We start from the raw sequence: 14572 nt of genomic DNA, 5'->3' as shown, positions 1-14572 counted from the left end.
TCGTTCTTACTGTTAAAGGAATCGTTCAACTCTTCAGCTCAATTCATCGAATCTTTAGCTTGTATTAGAAAAGAGAACTACTTATTCAGCTATCTTCACCTCTCTTCACTTCGAACCTTTAGTTCTTCAGCTTGTATAGGAACCAGTAGTTCTTTAGCCAATTCTTCTACTTATAAGAGAAACGTGAAAAGGAAAGCTGAAAGAGGAAAGCTGAAAGAGGAAAGCTTGCTAAAGAGGAAAGCTGAAAGAGGGAAACGTGAAAAGGAAAGCTGAAAGAGGAAAGTGAAGTCAAAATGTTTTTTTAATGTTTAATTTTTTTGGCCAATAAAAATGGGAGGGAGCGTTAAAAATATTGGAGGGAATATAAAATTTTAGTGAAAATTTTTAAGGCAACACTTATAAAGTGTTATTTTTTTAATTAAAAAAATTGGACATTTTGGAAGTGTGGTCATATATGTAAATAGGTAGCCAATTATATCATACTTTAACAACACTTATAAAGTGTGTCTTATATTATTAAAGAGTACACTTTTGAAGTGTTGCCAAAATTATTGTAGCGAAAAGTGAAAATTTTTGGCTACGCTTTAAAAGCGTTGCCAAAACTACTTTAGGCAACACTTTACAAGTGTAGTCCAGAATAAGTGGAGTCGTAGACCTAAAATGGTGTAGTGTGAGAATCTAAGGAGGGGAAAATTTATTAAGGAAAAAGTATGGGTTCATTGGGAATCGATCCCACGTCCCTCAGAAATTGTCGAAATGAAATGGGAAAAAACATATTAACGTGAGCAATGGGGATCGAATCTTGATGCCTAAGACGAGTGACAAAAAATTAAAATTTAGGAATGTGTAAGTGTTGTTCAAGGGATTTGAAACCGGGTTCCCTTGCCCAAATTCCATATTGACACATAAGTCTTATGTGATGAAATATTTAACGAAAGTTTCCTATAGGAATCAAATTGACACTTTGTCATGCATACAAGATGCATAAGTCTTGTATCACATAATCTTGAGTAATATGAATCACTTAAATAAATTATGAATTTAGTCTCATGCCTTGTGTGTGTGGACTCTTAAGTCCAGCATACGCTATAAAGTGAACCTAAGATGTTATGTGAGGAATAATTAGGCCCCAAAAGGGTTAAGTAAGAGTGTGAAACACACTAAAAGGCCAATTACATTGGCTTGTGATTAAATAAATGTTGACGTAAAATAAGGGTAGGTAATTATGAAGGGCAAACTTGCTAAGACTAATGGATGTGGTGACAACATTATAAGAGTAAACTTACTCAATAAAAAAAGAAAAACGCTTATCAAAGGCCATAAGTAACAATTTAACATAAAAAAACTACAATAACCAACGAATTAGCTTAAGTAAATGTGAACTCATCCATCTAATGCAACATAGATATCAATTTACTACATATTTCATCATTAGAAAGCCACTAACAAACTACATAAGAATTCATTATCATGATTAGGGTCTAGACCCTAGGCAAAACAATCGTCGTTGACCTCTCAGAGGTTGCAGACAAGCCTACTTATGTCGTCATTTCATTCGTTAGGTTAGTTTTAGTAGAAAATTTGAAACTTTTTGTTTTTTTTGAAGTGTACATAGACTTCATAGTTATAACATCCATATGCTTATAAAGAAGTTCATTGCTCATGTGTATCAATCATAAAATAAAAAATCATTCAATCTTGAAATAAATAGTATTATAGCATAAGTAACAATTGCCAAAATGGAATCATTACATAAATATGAATAAAATTTGAAAGGTATACTAGTGGAAGATGCTCCACTAGACTAAACCTATTACTAAGCCCAAAACATAACGCCAGGCATCGTCGAATGCATGGGGACATACCAAGTCCGGATTAAAAGTTCTGATGTCCGAACAGCTGCAATGAATGTCTTCAATACCGTCCTGAACCTTTACCTAAAATAGTATAATGTACGGGATTTTTACAAATTTGTACTAATTATGGGTGTATGCAATTACAAACCAAGAACATGTATGATTAAGAGGATTTCTCTCCGAACGATATGAATTATGGAAAGACAAGTCAATTGGACTTGCCATATCAGATTAGGGAACTCATGCTATGATAGTAACATGCGTCATCATTATTTTCATATTGCACATAGAACATAACATATTTCATGTAGAACGTACATATATTAAACATCATTCGTTTATATGCCTTGATAATTTGAAATCACGGACTTAACACTAGAACTCCCCAAACTAAAGGCTCAACATATGACACCTCAACTAGAAAGCCTTCTTTAGCAAACACAGAATCTGTTTCATTCATTCATACGTACTTCATGTTCGTTCATTCATAAGCTAATGTATACACTGTCCATACCTAGGATGTAATTTATTACATTCATCGGGTTCGCTGTGCAATGACCATGAATGACCTAGTCTCATTACTTGAGTCTAGTTTATTTCTTGATTATCCTATCCAAACAGAGTTGGTATAATTCATTTCATTTTCTTTCATACCTTGAGGAACTTAAAATTTAAGCAACATAGATCATGTGTGCATCATGAATTTCGATGTGTTCCCCATACCAAAAACAGGTAGAGTAACTTGCCAGGTGAAACCAAAACATCCCTAGCTTACTCAGGTTTAAAACCACTGGCTAGTTTCCTATGTTGGCAGCATAGTTTGAAGAGTTGGAGATTTAGGGAGACACATACCTACCTTGTGTGACAGTCTCATCTCATGAGAATTACGTGAACCTCAGCCCTTCCCTAAAGAATGCATCACCACTCATAGATAGCCTATCGGTTCTCCGTTAAAAGTTCCTATTTACATTCAATTAACACATCATCAAAGTTTTGTTCTACATTACCTAGTCATAGATCATTAGATGATTTATCATCTCTTTTTTACGTACTAAGTGTCTATTTTTCTTACACTTACATATAGAGTGTGGTTGAGACTTTTCTCTTAATGTTCAACACTCTCTTAGGTAAGTACTTTTTGTGACCTTATATTGGCGTATTTACGACTTGTCTCACTTGTTCTAGCCTCTTATTGTGATGCCACTCTGTTCTTTCTTAACATCTTTACATTTCATCTTTACTCACTTTTAATTATTTGTTTATTGTATATTATATATACTCTCTTTTGGTGACCTTATATTGGCGTATATACAACATGTCTATGTTGTAATATCCTCTTATTTTGATGCCACCCAGTTCTTTCTTAACATCTTTACATTTCATATTCACTCACCTTTCATTATTTGTTCATTGTATATCATATATACTCTCTGTTGGAATTTACATCGAGGGACATTGATTCACAATTATTTTCAAATACTATATTGTTGCCATTTTGGCAACTCTATATTTTATATATATCTTTACTAGGTCTTTAATTTGATTATCTTGTTAATAGATAGTTGTTGTGAACGCTCAAGATTTTATGTAGATTGTGTTATGCGAGTTTAATGTTTCCCACAATGAAGTTTAAGTAAACGAAAATCTCTAAATTTTTGCTAAAATTAACTTAGATGATATAACGATGACGTATGTAGTCTTGTCTGCGACATCTAAAAGGTCAATGACGCCGGTTTTTTCTAGATTCTAGACTTCGATCATGACAAAGTTGGTATCAGAGTATTATGTTATATTCTTAGGATAATAAGTTCGCATTGAGTAGTTTCTGAGTCATGGTAGTGAAGTACATCACTATCTATAATTAGAGGCTGCATGATGACTATGAAAAATTCCCTTCTTTTGATCTTGTCGTGCCTTCTCTAATGACTGATTTCTGGGTTTTATGAGTGTTTCTGACATCAATTCTTATCTTTTTTTAGAACATGAACACAAGAAGGAACTCAGGTTGGGGAAGAGGAGAAGTAGCTGCTTAAGATATACAAGTTCAACCATAGGATCCATCTGAAGGAGTGGACATGCCGGATAACCAAGCTTGGTTAAGCTTTGCGGACGTGAAAACCGATGTGGCTTAAATGGCTTAAGAGATGACTATGAAGGCCAAGGATATTACGCCCAAGCCAATAGACAGAATGTTCAGCGCTAGAACCCACCAGCATGTAGCATGGCAGACAGACTACATGACTTCACGAGGATAAACCATTCTATTTTTAGCGAGTCCAAGACTTCAGAGGATCGTCAGGAGTTTTTTGATGAGGTGAATATTATGTTAGAGACTATGGGGCAATAAATACTGAAAAAGCTGAGTTGTCTTCCTTCCAGCTAAAGGATGTTACACAGTCTTGGTGCAAGATAAGGCAGGATAGCCGAGCTTTGGGAGGAGGTATGGCCATGTGTGAGCTATTTAAGAAATCCTTCCTGTAGAGATTCTTCCCGAGGGAGATGAAGGAGGCCAGGGTTAAGGAGTTTATCTACCGTAAAAATGGATTGATGACAGTAAGGGAGTATTAACTGAAGTTTGTTAAATTGTCCAGTTATGACACTTCTCTTGTATCTAACAACAAGGATGAGATGAGTATGTTCCTCACAGGATTATCAGTAGATCTTAAGGAGGAGGGTCAAGGTGCGATGCTCCATGATAGCATGGACCTCTCCTAGTTGATCGTACATGTCTAGCAGGTAGAGGATAGCAGGAGGATGAGGGACCTCCATGTGGTTAGGAAGAATTAACCTTCTGATCAGGTATGTCCTGTTAATTGTGGCGGTAGGCACAACTTTGACATCCGTGAGAATCCTAAATTTACAACGGGGGATCAGAGTTTTGTGAAATCTAACTCTCAATGGTGAATTACCTAAATAAGGAAGACCCAAGCCCTAGAAGGTCAATGGAGGTTATTTTCATCCTATTAGAGAGTGTGCCATATGTAAACTTACTTATTGTTGAGAGTGCAGATAGGTCACTAATGACTGCTTTTCTTGCAAGACAAGCGGGCACATGGTAAATGACCGCCCACAGAATAGGGGTCATACTAGAGGTAATGTTTATCCTAGGCTCAATCAATTGGGTGCAACAGCAGCCGAGCCTCCTAAGCGGAACAGATTGTACGCCCTGAAGGGAAGAGAGGAGTAGAAGAAGTCCACTGATGTTGTCATAGGTATGCTGCAAGTATTCTCAACATCTGTTTATGCCTTACTTGATCCAGAGTCTACACTTTCCTTTTTAACTCCTTTACTTTCTCTTACTTTTGATATATTGACTAAATTCTTGCATGATCCTATTGTGGTTAGTACACCTTTAGGAGAAAAATGTAAGAGCTGATAGAGTGTACATGTATTGACCAATAGTTGTATGTGGTAGGACTATGTGTGCAGACTTTGTTAAGATACCTATGAACGATTTTTACATCATTCTTGGCTTGGACTGGCTCCATAGTTATCGTGTTTGTGTTGATTGCCATAGTAGGGTTGTGAGGTTTTTAACTGGGATATGAACAACTCGAGTGGTCCTAACCCCTTGATTTCTAACCTTAAAGCCAATTAATTGATGTCCAATGGCTTACTATGTCATATTGTGAGTGTCAATGATCTGGATCATGACATTCCTTCCATAGACTCAGTGTCTTTAGTTAATGAATTCCCAGATATGTCTCCTGATGATTTTCTTAGAGTTCCTCCCACTCAAGAGATTTATTTTGGTATCGACTTATAACCTAACACTAAACCAATTTTGATTTCTCCTTATAGAATCGCTCCAGCTAAACTGAAAGAGTTGAAGTTGCAGTTAAAAGATCTCACTAATAAGATTTTTATTCAGCCGAGTATATTTGCTTGGGGTGCTCCAGTATTCTTTGTGAGAATGAATGATGGAACCCTTAGAATGTGTAATGATTATTGGCAGCTAAACAAAGTCACTATGAAGAATAAATATCCACTTCCAAGAATAGATGACTTGTTCGATGAACTTTAAGCGTCTAGTTTCTTGTGTGAGATTGATCTTCGTTCAGGGTACAATCTACTTAAGGTTAGGGTTGAAGAAATCCCAAAGACAGCCTTTTGTACCCTTTATGGTCATCATTAGTTCCTATTCATATCATTTGGTCTCACTAATGCACTAGCTATATTTATGGATCTCATGAACAGGGTATTCCATGAATACCTAGACTCTTTCGTCATCGTATTCATTGAGGAAATTCTCATCAACTCTAAGACCAAGAAAAGCATGAAAAAAATTGAGACTAACCTTGCAGGTGCTTTGACAACATCATTTCTATGCCAAATTTAGAAAGTGTGAATTCTTGCTTATATCAGCGACGTTCCTGGGTCATGTTGTGTCGTTTAAAGGTGTGGTGGTAGACCCCAAAAAGACTGAGGGTGTTAAGAATAGGCCAAAACCTTACTCCCACTGATATCCGTAGCTTGTTGGTATTGACTAGTTATTATCGCAGGTTCATGGAGGGTTTTTCTTCAATTGCTTCCGCACTAAAAGCATTGACGAAGAAGAATGTCAAGTTCGAATGGGCGGAGACTTGCGAGAAGAGTTTCCATGAGCTCAAGGACAGACTCACTTTAGCCCCAGTGCTTACATTGCCTAAGTGTGGTGAGAATTACAATGTTTGTTGTGATGCATCTACGGTTTGTTTGGGTTGTGTTCTTATGGAGGGTTGTTAGGTAATATCTTATGCATCTTGATCAAGCTTCATGAAAAGAATTTTCCCACTCATGATCTGGAGATGGCAACTGTTGTGTTTGCACTGATACTATGGAGGCATTACTTGTATGAAGTGCATGTTTATGTGTTAACAAACCGCAAGAGTCTCCAATACTTGATCATGCAGAGAGAGTTGAACTAACGTCAGCGGAGATAGTTATAGCTGTTGAAGGACTATGACATGAATGTCCACTACCATCCAGGTAAGGCTAATGCAGTAGCCTATTCATTGAGCAGGATGAGCATGGGAAGTACATCCCACATTGAGGATGAGAAGAAGGAGTTGGTGAAAGATGTACACAGACTGGCAGACTAGATGTGCGGTTTGTTGACTCTAATAGTGGACGTGTTTCAGTTCATCCTGGTTTTGAATATCCTTGGTAGTTTAAGTCATAAAGGTCATCATCTTTATCCATTGTTAAAGAAGTTGAAGGACTCATTGTTAGCAAAGATTAATGAGCCTTTTGCTTTAGGAGGTGACGTCATACTTAGGTACCACGACAGGCTGTGTGTACCAGATGTGGATTATTTGCGGACCAAAATTGTTACAGAGGCTTATATGTCCAAATATTTGATACATCCAGGTTCCACCAAGATTTATTATGATCTTTAGCAGATCTATTGGTGGGATGGCATGAAAAAGGACATTGTTGAATTTGTGGCCAAAGCTCCTAATTGTTAAGAGGATAAGGCAAAACATCTTATGCCTGGCGGTCTAACTCAGATGATCGAGGTTCCAACTTCGAAGTGGGACGCCATTAATATGGACTTCGTTGTTGGTCTTCCGATGACTAGTACACAACATGATTCCATATGGGTTATTATGGACATCATGATTAAGTTTGTCCACTTTATCCATATGAAGTCTACTTATAGAGCCATGGATTATGCGAGACTTTATATTGATGAGATTGTAAGATGGTATGGGATTCTTTTGTCAATCGTTTCATATAGAAGAGCTTAGTTCACTTCATATTTCATGAGATCCTTCAATAAAAACATATGCACACAGGTAAAGCCTAGTACTGCCTTTCATCTAAAACTGATGGGCAGGTAGAACCCACCATTTAGACATTGGAGAACATGTTTAGAGTGTGTGTGATTGACTTTAGAGGCAGTTGGGACGACCCTCTGCCTTTGATACAGTTCTCGTATAATAACAGTTATCACTCCAACATTGGGATTGCATCGTTTGAGTCACTGTATGGTAGAAGGTGTAGGTCTTTAGTTTGCTGGTTCAAGGTTTGAGAGTCATGAATTTATGGTTCAAAGATCATTCACGAGTCCTTAAAAATATCATGGTTATTAGGGAAAGGCAGGATACTAGTAACAGTTCGCAGAAGTTTTGTACAGACAACATTAAATGACTCTTAGTATTTGATGTCAGTGACCAGGTCTATTTGAACCTATCAACTATGAAGGGGGTGATGAGGTTTTGCAAGAAGGAAAAGTTGAGTCCGGGGTATGGTGGGTCATATGAGATCCTACAACGTGTGGGTGAGGTATCCTTGAGTTGGCATTGCCTGCGGATCTAGCTTCTATTCATCTAGTCATTCTTGTCTCTATGCTAAAGAAGTGCCTTGGTGATCAAGCATCGATTCTTCCTGTTGAATGTTTGGGTATTGATGAGGACATGTCCTATGAAGAGGTTCCTGTTGAGATTTTAGAACGACAAGTAAAGCGGCTGAGAAAAAAAGAGGTTGCCATAATGAATGTATTTTGGAGGAACCATAATATTGAGGGTGCTACATGGGAGGCGGAGGCCGATATGAGATCTCTCTACCCTCATCTCTTAAGCTCTCGAGGTTAGATTTTCTACTGTAAATTCTATGTTTCCTTAACTTCTCCATTCCTTGTTGTAACTGCTTGACTCTATATAATTCCTCTGTTATGATATGATTGGCATTGTGCTAGATTATAAAAAGTGTCATTCGGGGAATAATGTTCTTTAGGGGGAATAATGTAACAACCCTAAAGTGGCTATGCTATGTAATGTTTAATGTGTCAAGAATGCCTACGATTACACCTGGTTCACACAGACGATAAATACAGAACCAGATGTCTGAACCCTTACAAAAGACAAGCCATCAAACTTGGTCAGTAAGTTGAGATAGGAATGGTTGGGTCAAGCTTTGTAGGGCACCCGAATATGAAGATCTACCCAGATAAGTCTTAAAAGGACTTAAAAAGTGTATTCTTAAGTTTGAAGGGTCTAGGGGTAAAATGGTCTTTTTCCTGGAAAAGGATAGTACTATATTTACCCTAAATATTTAATTAACTTATTAATTAATATGCTGGAGGGGCAATTTTGGTAGAAAGGGCAAAAATTGGCCCTTTCTGTGAAATCTTGCTTCACATGGGTCCAAACCTAGGTTGGAGCAATGATTTAATTATATTATTTTATTTGGTGAATTAATTTTGTTAATTAATATGCAATTGCTGATTTAAAAAAAGGAAAATCAGATTTTTATTTATTAATTAAAATAATTAATCTTAATTTGACTAATTGTCTCCTTAATCTTCTAATCATATGCTAACACACCCACACGTTTCTCACCATCTCTCTATCATGTTCATGCTCAACTATCTGTAAACAAGAGAAAGAACAGAACCAAAAAGGAAAAGCATAAAATTTATCTAGAACATGAACGCTCAAATAAGCTTAAAAATTAAAAGTAAAAATCAATTTCTCGATGGATTTTGCTTGTTGTTTAGGTGGAAAGGTGTTGTCTTAGTGGTGAAATATGCACCACATTGAATTACTTTTAAACAACTTCATGTATGGGTTCGCTTCCCTCTTGGTCCCTTTCCCAAGAGACCATTAAGGCTCAGATGAATTTACTTGAAAAATATGGTTGTTTTCCGTTGCATGTCCCTATCACTAGCTCCCTATGATCTTAGGTTTGGTATGCTTGCTGGTAGAATGTAGGGATACTGTGTTTGTGGTGATGATATCATTTTGAGTACGGTTTCATGATTATGCATTTAGGTTTTGTGTCCTGCGGAAATATGTATGTAGACATGTGTGTATCTTTGCAAGATTGTGACCTTGATTTTGAGTCTTTGTTTGAGCATGTTAATAGCATAGAAATCACTAGTATTTTATGTGCATTTAGATGTTCTTAAAATCGTGATGTTCAAATGGTTGAAATGCTATCAGTTGTACTTTTAAAAAAAAGACCAAATCATACCTCTAACTTGTCTTAAGAACCCCAACGAACGTCTAAGAAAGAGGTGCTCAAATAACCGTATAATGCTGTATAAAAACGTGTAACAAAGTTCCACAATCTGGAATTTTGCTATTTATGATTTCTAGAAATTTTGGGCGTCTAAACATTTAAAACAATAGGTGAGGTCTGCAGCGATCGAACCCAAGACCTCACTAAATCATACCTCAACAAATAAATTAAAATGGGTGTTCTAAGTGGGGCTCGAACAAGGGCTTGGGATCCAGCGATACTCGGCAGAAAAAAGGGAAACAAAATATGTTGCTTTGGGATTTAATCGCACGACATGGAGGATCCCCCAAGCATGTAATTAAAAAGAAGTGAGGTGCACGATATTCGAACCCATTTTCCCTTAGATGGACTCTTCTACCTAAAACATCAAAGAATAAATGTGTGGAGTGGAATTCGAACCCACGTCCTCTAGGTAGAGAGTGAAGGAGAAGAGAAAATATATATAAAAGAAGGGGCTGTGTGGAATCGATTCCACAACTCCTTGGCCAGTAGGGAAAATGAGGAGATAAGGAGGGGAAAATTTATTAAGGGAATGGTTTGGGTCGTGGGTAATCGATCCCACGCCCCTTAGCAACTGCCGAAATGAAATGTGAAAAGAAAAAAATTATTAACGTGAGAAATGGGGATCAAAACTGGATCCCCAAGTTGAGTGACACAATACTTTAAATTTTTGAATGTCTATGGGTTGTTCAAGGGATTCGAAACCGAGTTTCCTTCTATAATTTTGTATTGACACATAAGTCATGCGTGATTAAATATTTAATGAATATTGCCAATAGAAATCAAATTGAAACTTTGACATACTTACAAGATGCATAAGTCTTGTATCACGTAATATTGAGCAATATGAATCACTTAATAAATTATGAATGAAGTCACATGGCTTGTGTGTGTGGACTCATATGTCCAACATAAGTTATGAAGTGAACCTAAGATGTTATGTGATGAATGATTAGACCCCAAAATGTTTAAGTAAGAGTGTGCAACACACTAAAAAGACATGTGATAAAATGAACATTCATGTAAAAAAATGGTGAGTAATTATGAAGGCAAATGTGCTAAAAATAATGGATGTTGTTACAACTTGATAAGAGGCCAATGTGAAACATGAGAGCAATCTCAAATAAGGCTAAGTCAATGTTACCAAAACGCTCTCCTATGAGAGTGTAATGTTTATGAAGAGGACTGTCTCTATGAACACTCTAAAGAAAGTATTCAAAGGTAATGCATACTTTATACTAATAATGAGATAATAAATCATCTTATGAGCTATGTTCCCTCATTCTAGAAACAAACTTCTATGATATATGAGATGAACGTAATGGAAATTTATACCGAGCACCAATGGGCTAGCTATGAGTTGCGATTCTTTCTTTTAGAAAGGGAGAGGTTTATGTAATTCTCATGATATTATACCGTCCATCCAGACAGGTAAGGGTCTCCTTATATCTCCTAGTCTTTGAACCTATACTTCCAATATAGGGTTCTAGCAAGGTTTGACTCTCTATATACGGTAGAATATTTTGGTTAACTTTGGCCTGTCATTCAACCTCTTCTCGGTGTGGGGGTTAACAATAGATTTCATGATGCTCAAATGATCTATGTCGGTTAAGGTTAATGTTCCCAAAGAATTTTTTAGTTGAGTCTTAAACAACGCACATAATGAAATGAATGATACAAAAGGCGTTAGGATTGGATTATCAAGAGGTGAGTAATGACACTAGGTAATTTTTGGTCATTGCACAGCAAACCCCAGGAAAGTCTTAAAGTACATCCTAGGTATGGCAGGTGTATACACTAGCTTACGAACGAATGAAAATGAAGTATGTTTGAATGAATGAAGTGGACTCTGTGTTTTCTAAAGAAGTATCCCTAGTTTATGTTTCAAATGTTGAGCCCTCATTTTGGGAAGTCCTAATGTCAAGTTCATATTCCAAGGTCTCATGGCATATGAACAAATAATATGAAATATGTTATCTGCTTTGTGCAATATATTATGTGTTATATGCTATGTCATGTGTTTTATGCAATATGATACGTATGGTGATGCATGTTAGTCTCATAGCATGACATTCCTAATCCGATTTTTGAAAGTCCACTGACTTGAATTTCCATAACTCATACCATTAGGAGAGAGCTCTTAATAATCATTCATGTCCTTGGAGTGTGCTTGCATGTACCCATACTTAGTACAAGTGTGTAATAATCCCATATAACACTCTACTTTTAGGTGCAAGTGCAACTAGACGCTAAAGCTTACGAATCGACATTGAAGTTATCCAGACGTAGATCTTTAATCCGGATTTGGTAGGCCCTTATGCTTTTGAGGATGCTTAATATTTTATTCTATCATTAGAAGTAGACATTAAATAGTGGAGTATGTTGTGCTAGTGTTTCTTTCGTAGTTATTTTCAGATATTGTATTAGTTCCATTTTAACAACTTTATATTTTATACAGATATTGACTATGTCTTTCATTTTATTATCTTGATATTAGATGGTTATTGTGAACGCTCATGAGCTTATGTATACTTTGTTATGAAAGTTCAAAGTTTCTCACTATGAAGTTTAAGTAACAAAAAGCTCAAAATTTCTGCTAAAATTAACTTTGATGTGATTTAAAGTGACCTTGTGTGTCTAGGTATGTTTTGTCAAGTTTTACGTGTTCGTTTTTTATAAAATTCATGTGAGAGGTGTTAAACTTATACACTATTTTATTTGGATTTTAAATGTTTCGAAATTATACCCAAAAACAAATCAAGGGTCCTTGAGGAAGGATACATGTTGGTGTCAAAAACTGCCAAAAGGCAGTCCACCTACGGAAGGCAATCAACGACCAGTAGCCTGGTCGACGCCCCGTAGTTTGTTAACATGGGTAGCTACTTAAAATGGGTTTAAAATCTAACAGTTCCCAGCATCTAATCCCATCAACGGTTACCAGCACGCCCCATAAGTAGGCTTACGTCCCGTCGATGGGCAGTCCGTCAATTTGCTTGTGTTCCTGCGTGCAGTCACATATAAGTGTAGCGGTGAACTTGTAAATTCATCCCACTTTAAAATGGATGTATTGGAGGTTTGTTAAGGGTTTATTGTGTATTTTAAATAAGTATATAAGTGTTTAACACTTAGAGATTTCATTTATCCAAATGAAAACCCCAAAATCCCTTAAGAACTCCCAAGACTCAATTGAAGTCCAAATTCAAGAAAATGCTTTATGTGGCATTTTGAGTGGAAATTCTTCATAGAAGTGAAAAATTATCATCATTGAGGTATTAATATTGATCGTGAAAGTAGTTTCATCGATGATCCCAACCCTCAAGATGTTTTTCAATGTTAAATTATCAAATTTCATAATTATACCATGTGTTCTTGCATAAATGATTTCAAAACATTAAATTATGATCTAATTGATATTGAATTAACTATTTCAATCTAAATTACCTATGAACCAATTAATTATGATGAACCCTAGTTTTTTACTATGATGGTGGGTTACTTGATATTAAGCTAACGTTGTTTAATGTAACAACTCAAAAATTAATTATGCGAAGTAATGACTAAACGTACCTTCAATTCCTAGATTAGACAGGTTCACATGGATTAATGCGCGTGGAACACGACCTCAAAATCCATGTACCATCCAACACAACACAACTTGGTTTATTAGTTGAGCTAGGTAAGGTTGGGTCCAGCCATGCAGGGCACCCAAATATTAGGAGTCACTCTAATGAGTCTTAACCGGACATGAAAAGGGTAATCTTAGGTTTGGAGGGTGTAAGGGTATAATGGTCTTTTTTTCAGGCCAGGGGATGTATTGCAATTACCCTAAGTATTTAATTAATTAATTATTTAATGAAAATAGTGGATAATTCAGGTAGGGTTGACCATATTTGACCTATTTTAACGAATTGAGCTCCACATGGGTTCGATCATTCGTGGAAGCAATGTTACATTCAATTAATTAATATTAATTATTTGATTTAAGTAAGGGCATGATGAGTCCTTTCACCTAAATCTTAATAAATCATATTTTTATTTAACAAATAATAAGGAGTCCTAGTTTGACTAAGTCTTCAACTAAAACTCTTACATTTTGTCACATCTCTCTTCACTCTCTTTCTCACGCTTATCTACTCTCCTTCTCACGTTTCTTTATCACTAGCAGAAAAAAATAATTAAAGTTCATCTCTATTGAAGAACTTATACACTCATACTCAAAAGAAAAACTAAACTAAAACAAAAAGAAAAAACATTGTTTGTGACGGGTTGTGCTTGAAGTTTCGTGGTGAGGCTTTGGTGTTGTGGAGGCTGGTTGTCCATTGGAAAAGGTTTGGAAGGTGTTGATCGACAAAAGGTATGTCTTTTTCTTTATCTTGTTCCCTTACTCAACAGACCCTAAGATTCAGTCAAAATGTAATGCGAAAACTTGAAATGTTCCCCTTTGCATGTCCTTTTCAGTAGCTCCCATCGATTGTTGCATGTTCGGTATGTTTTTCAGGTAGAATTCAGGAATGTAACGTGTTTTTGTGATGATTATTTTTATGTTTGTATGTTCAGAATAATGTGAAGATAAACGTGTTCAAGGTGTGTGTTAGCCTTGTCTCTTGGTACGAATTGGAGAATTAAAATTGTATAAATTGGAGCATGAAAATGTTTTGTCAAATCCTTGTGTTTTTGTATGAATTTACCACGAAAAAATAAATATATAAAGA

This window comes from Solanum lycopersicum, chromosome 7 (assembly GCF_036512215.1).
Source record: "Solanum lycopersicum chromosome 7, SLM_r2.1".
NCBI lineage: Eukaryota > Viridiplantae > Streptophyta > Magnoliopsida > Solanales > Solanaceae > Solanum > Solanum lycopersicum.
Note: the sequence above shows the minus strand (reverse complement) of the source record.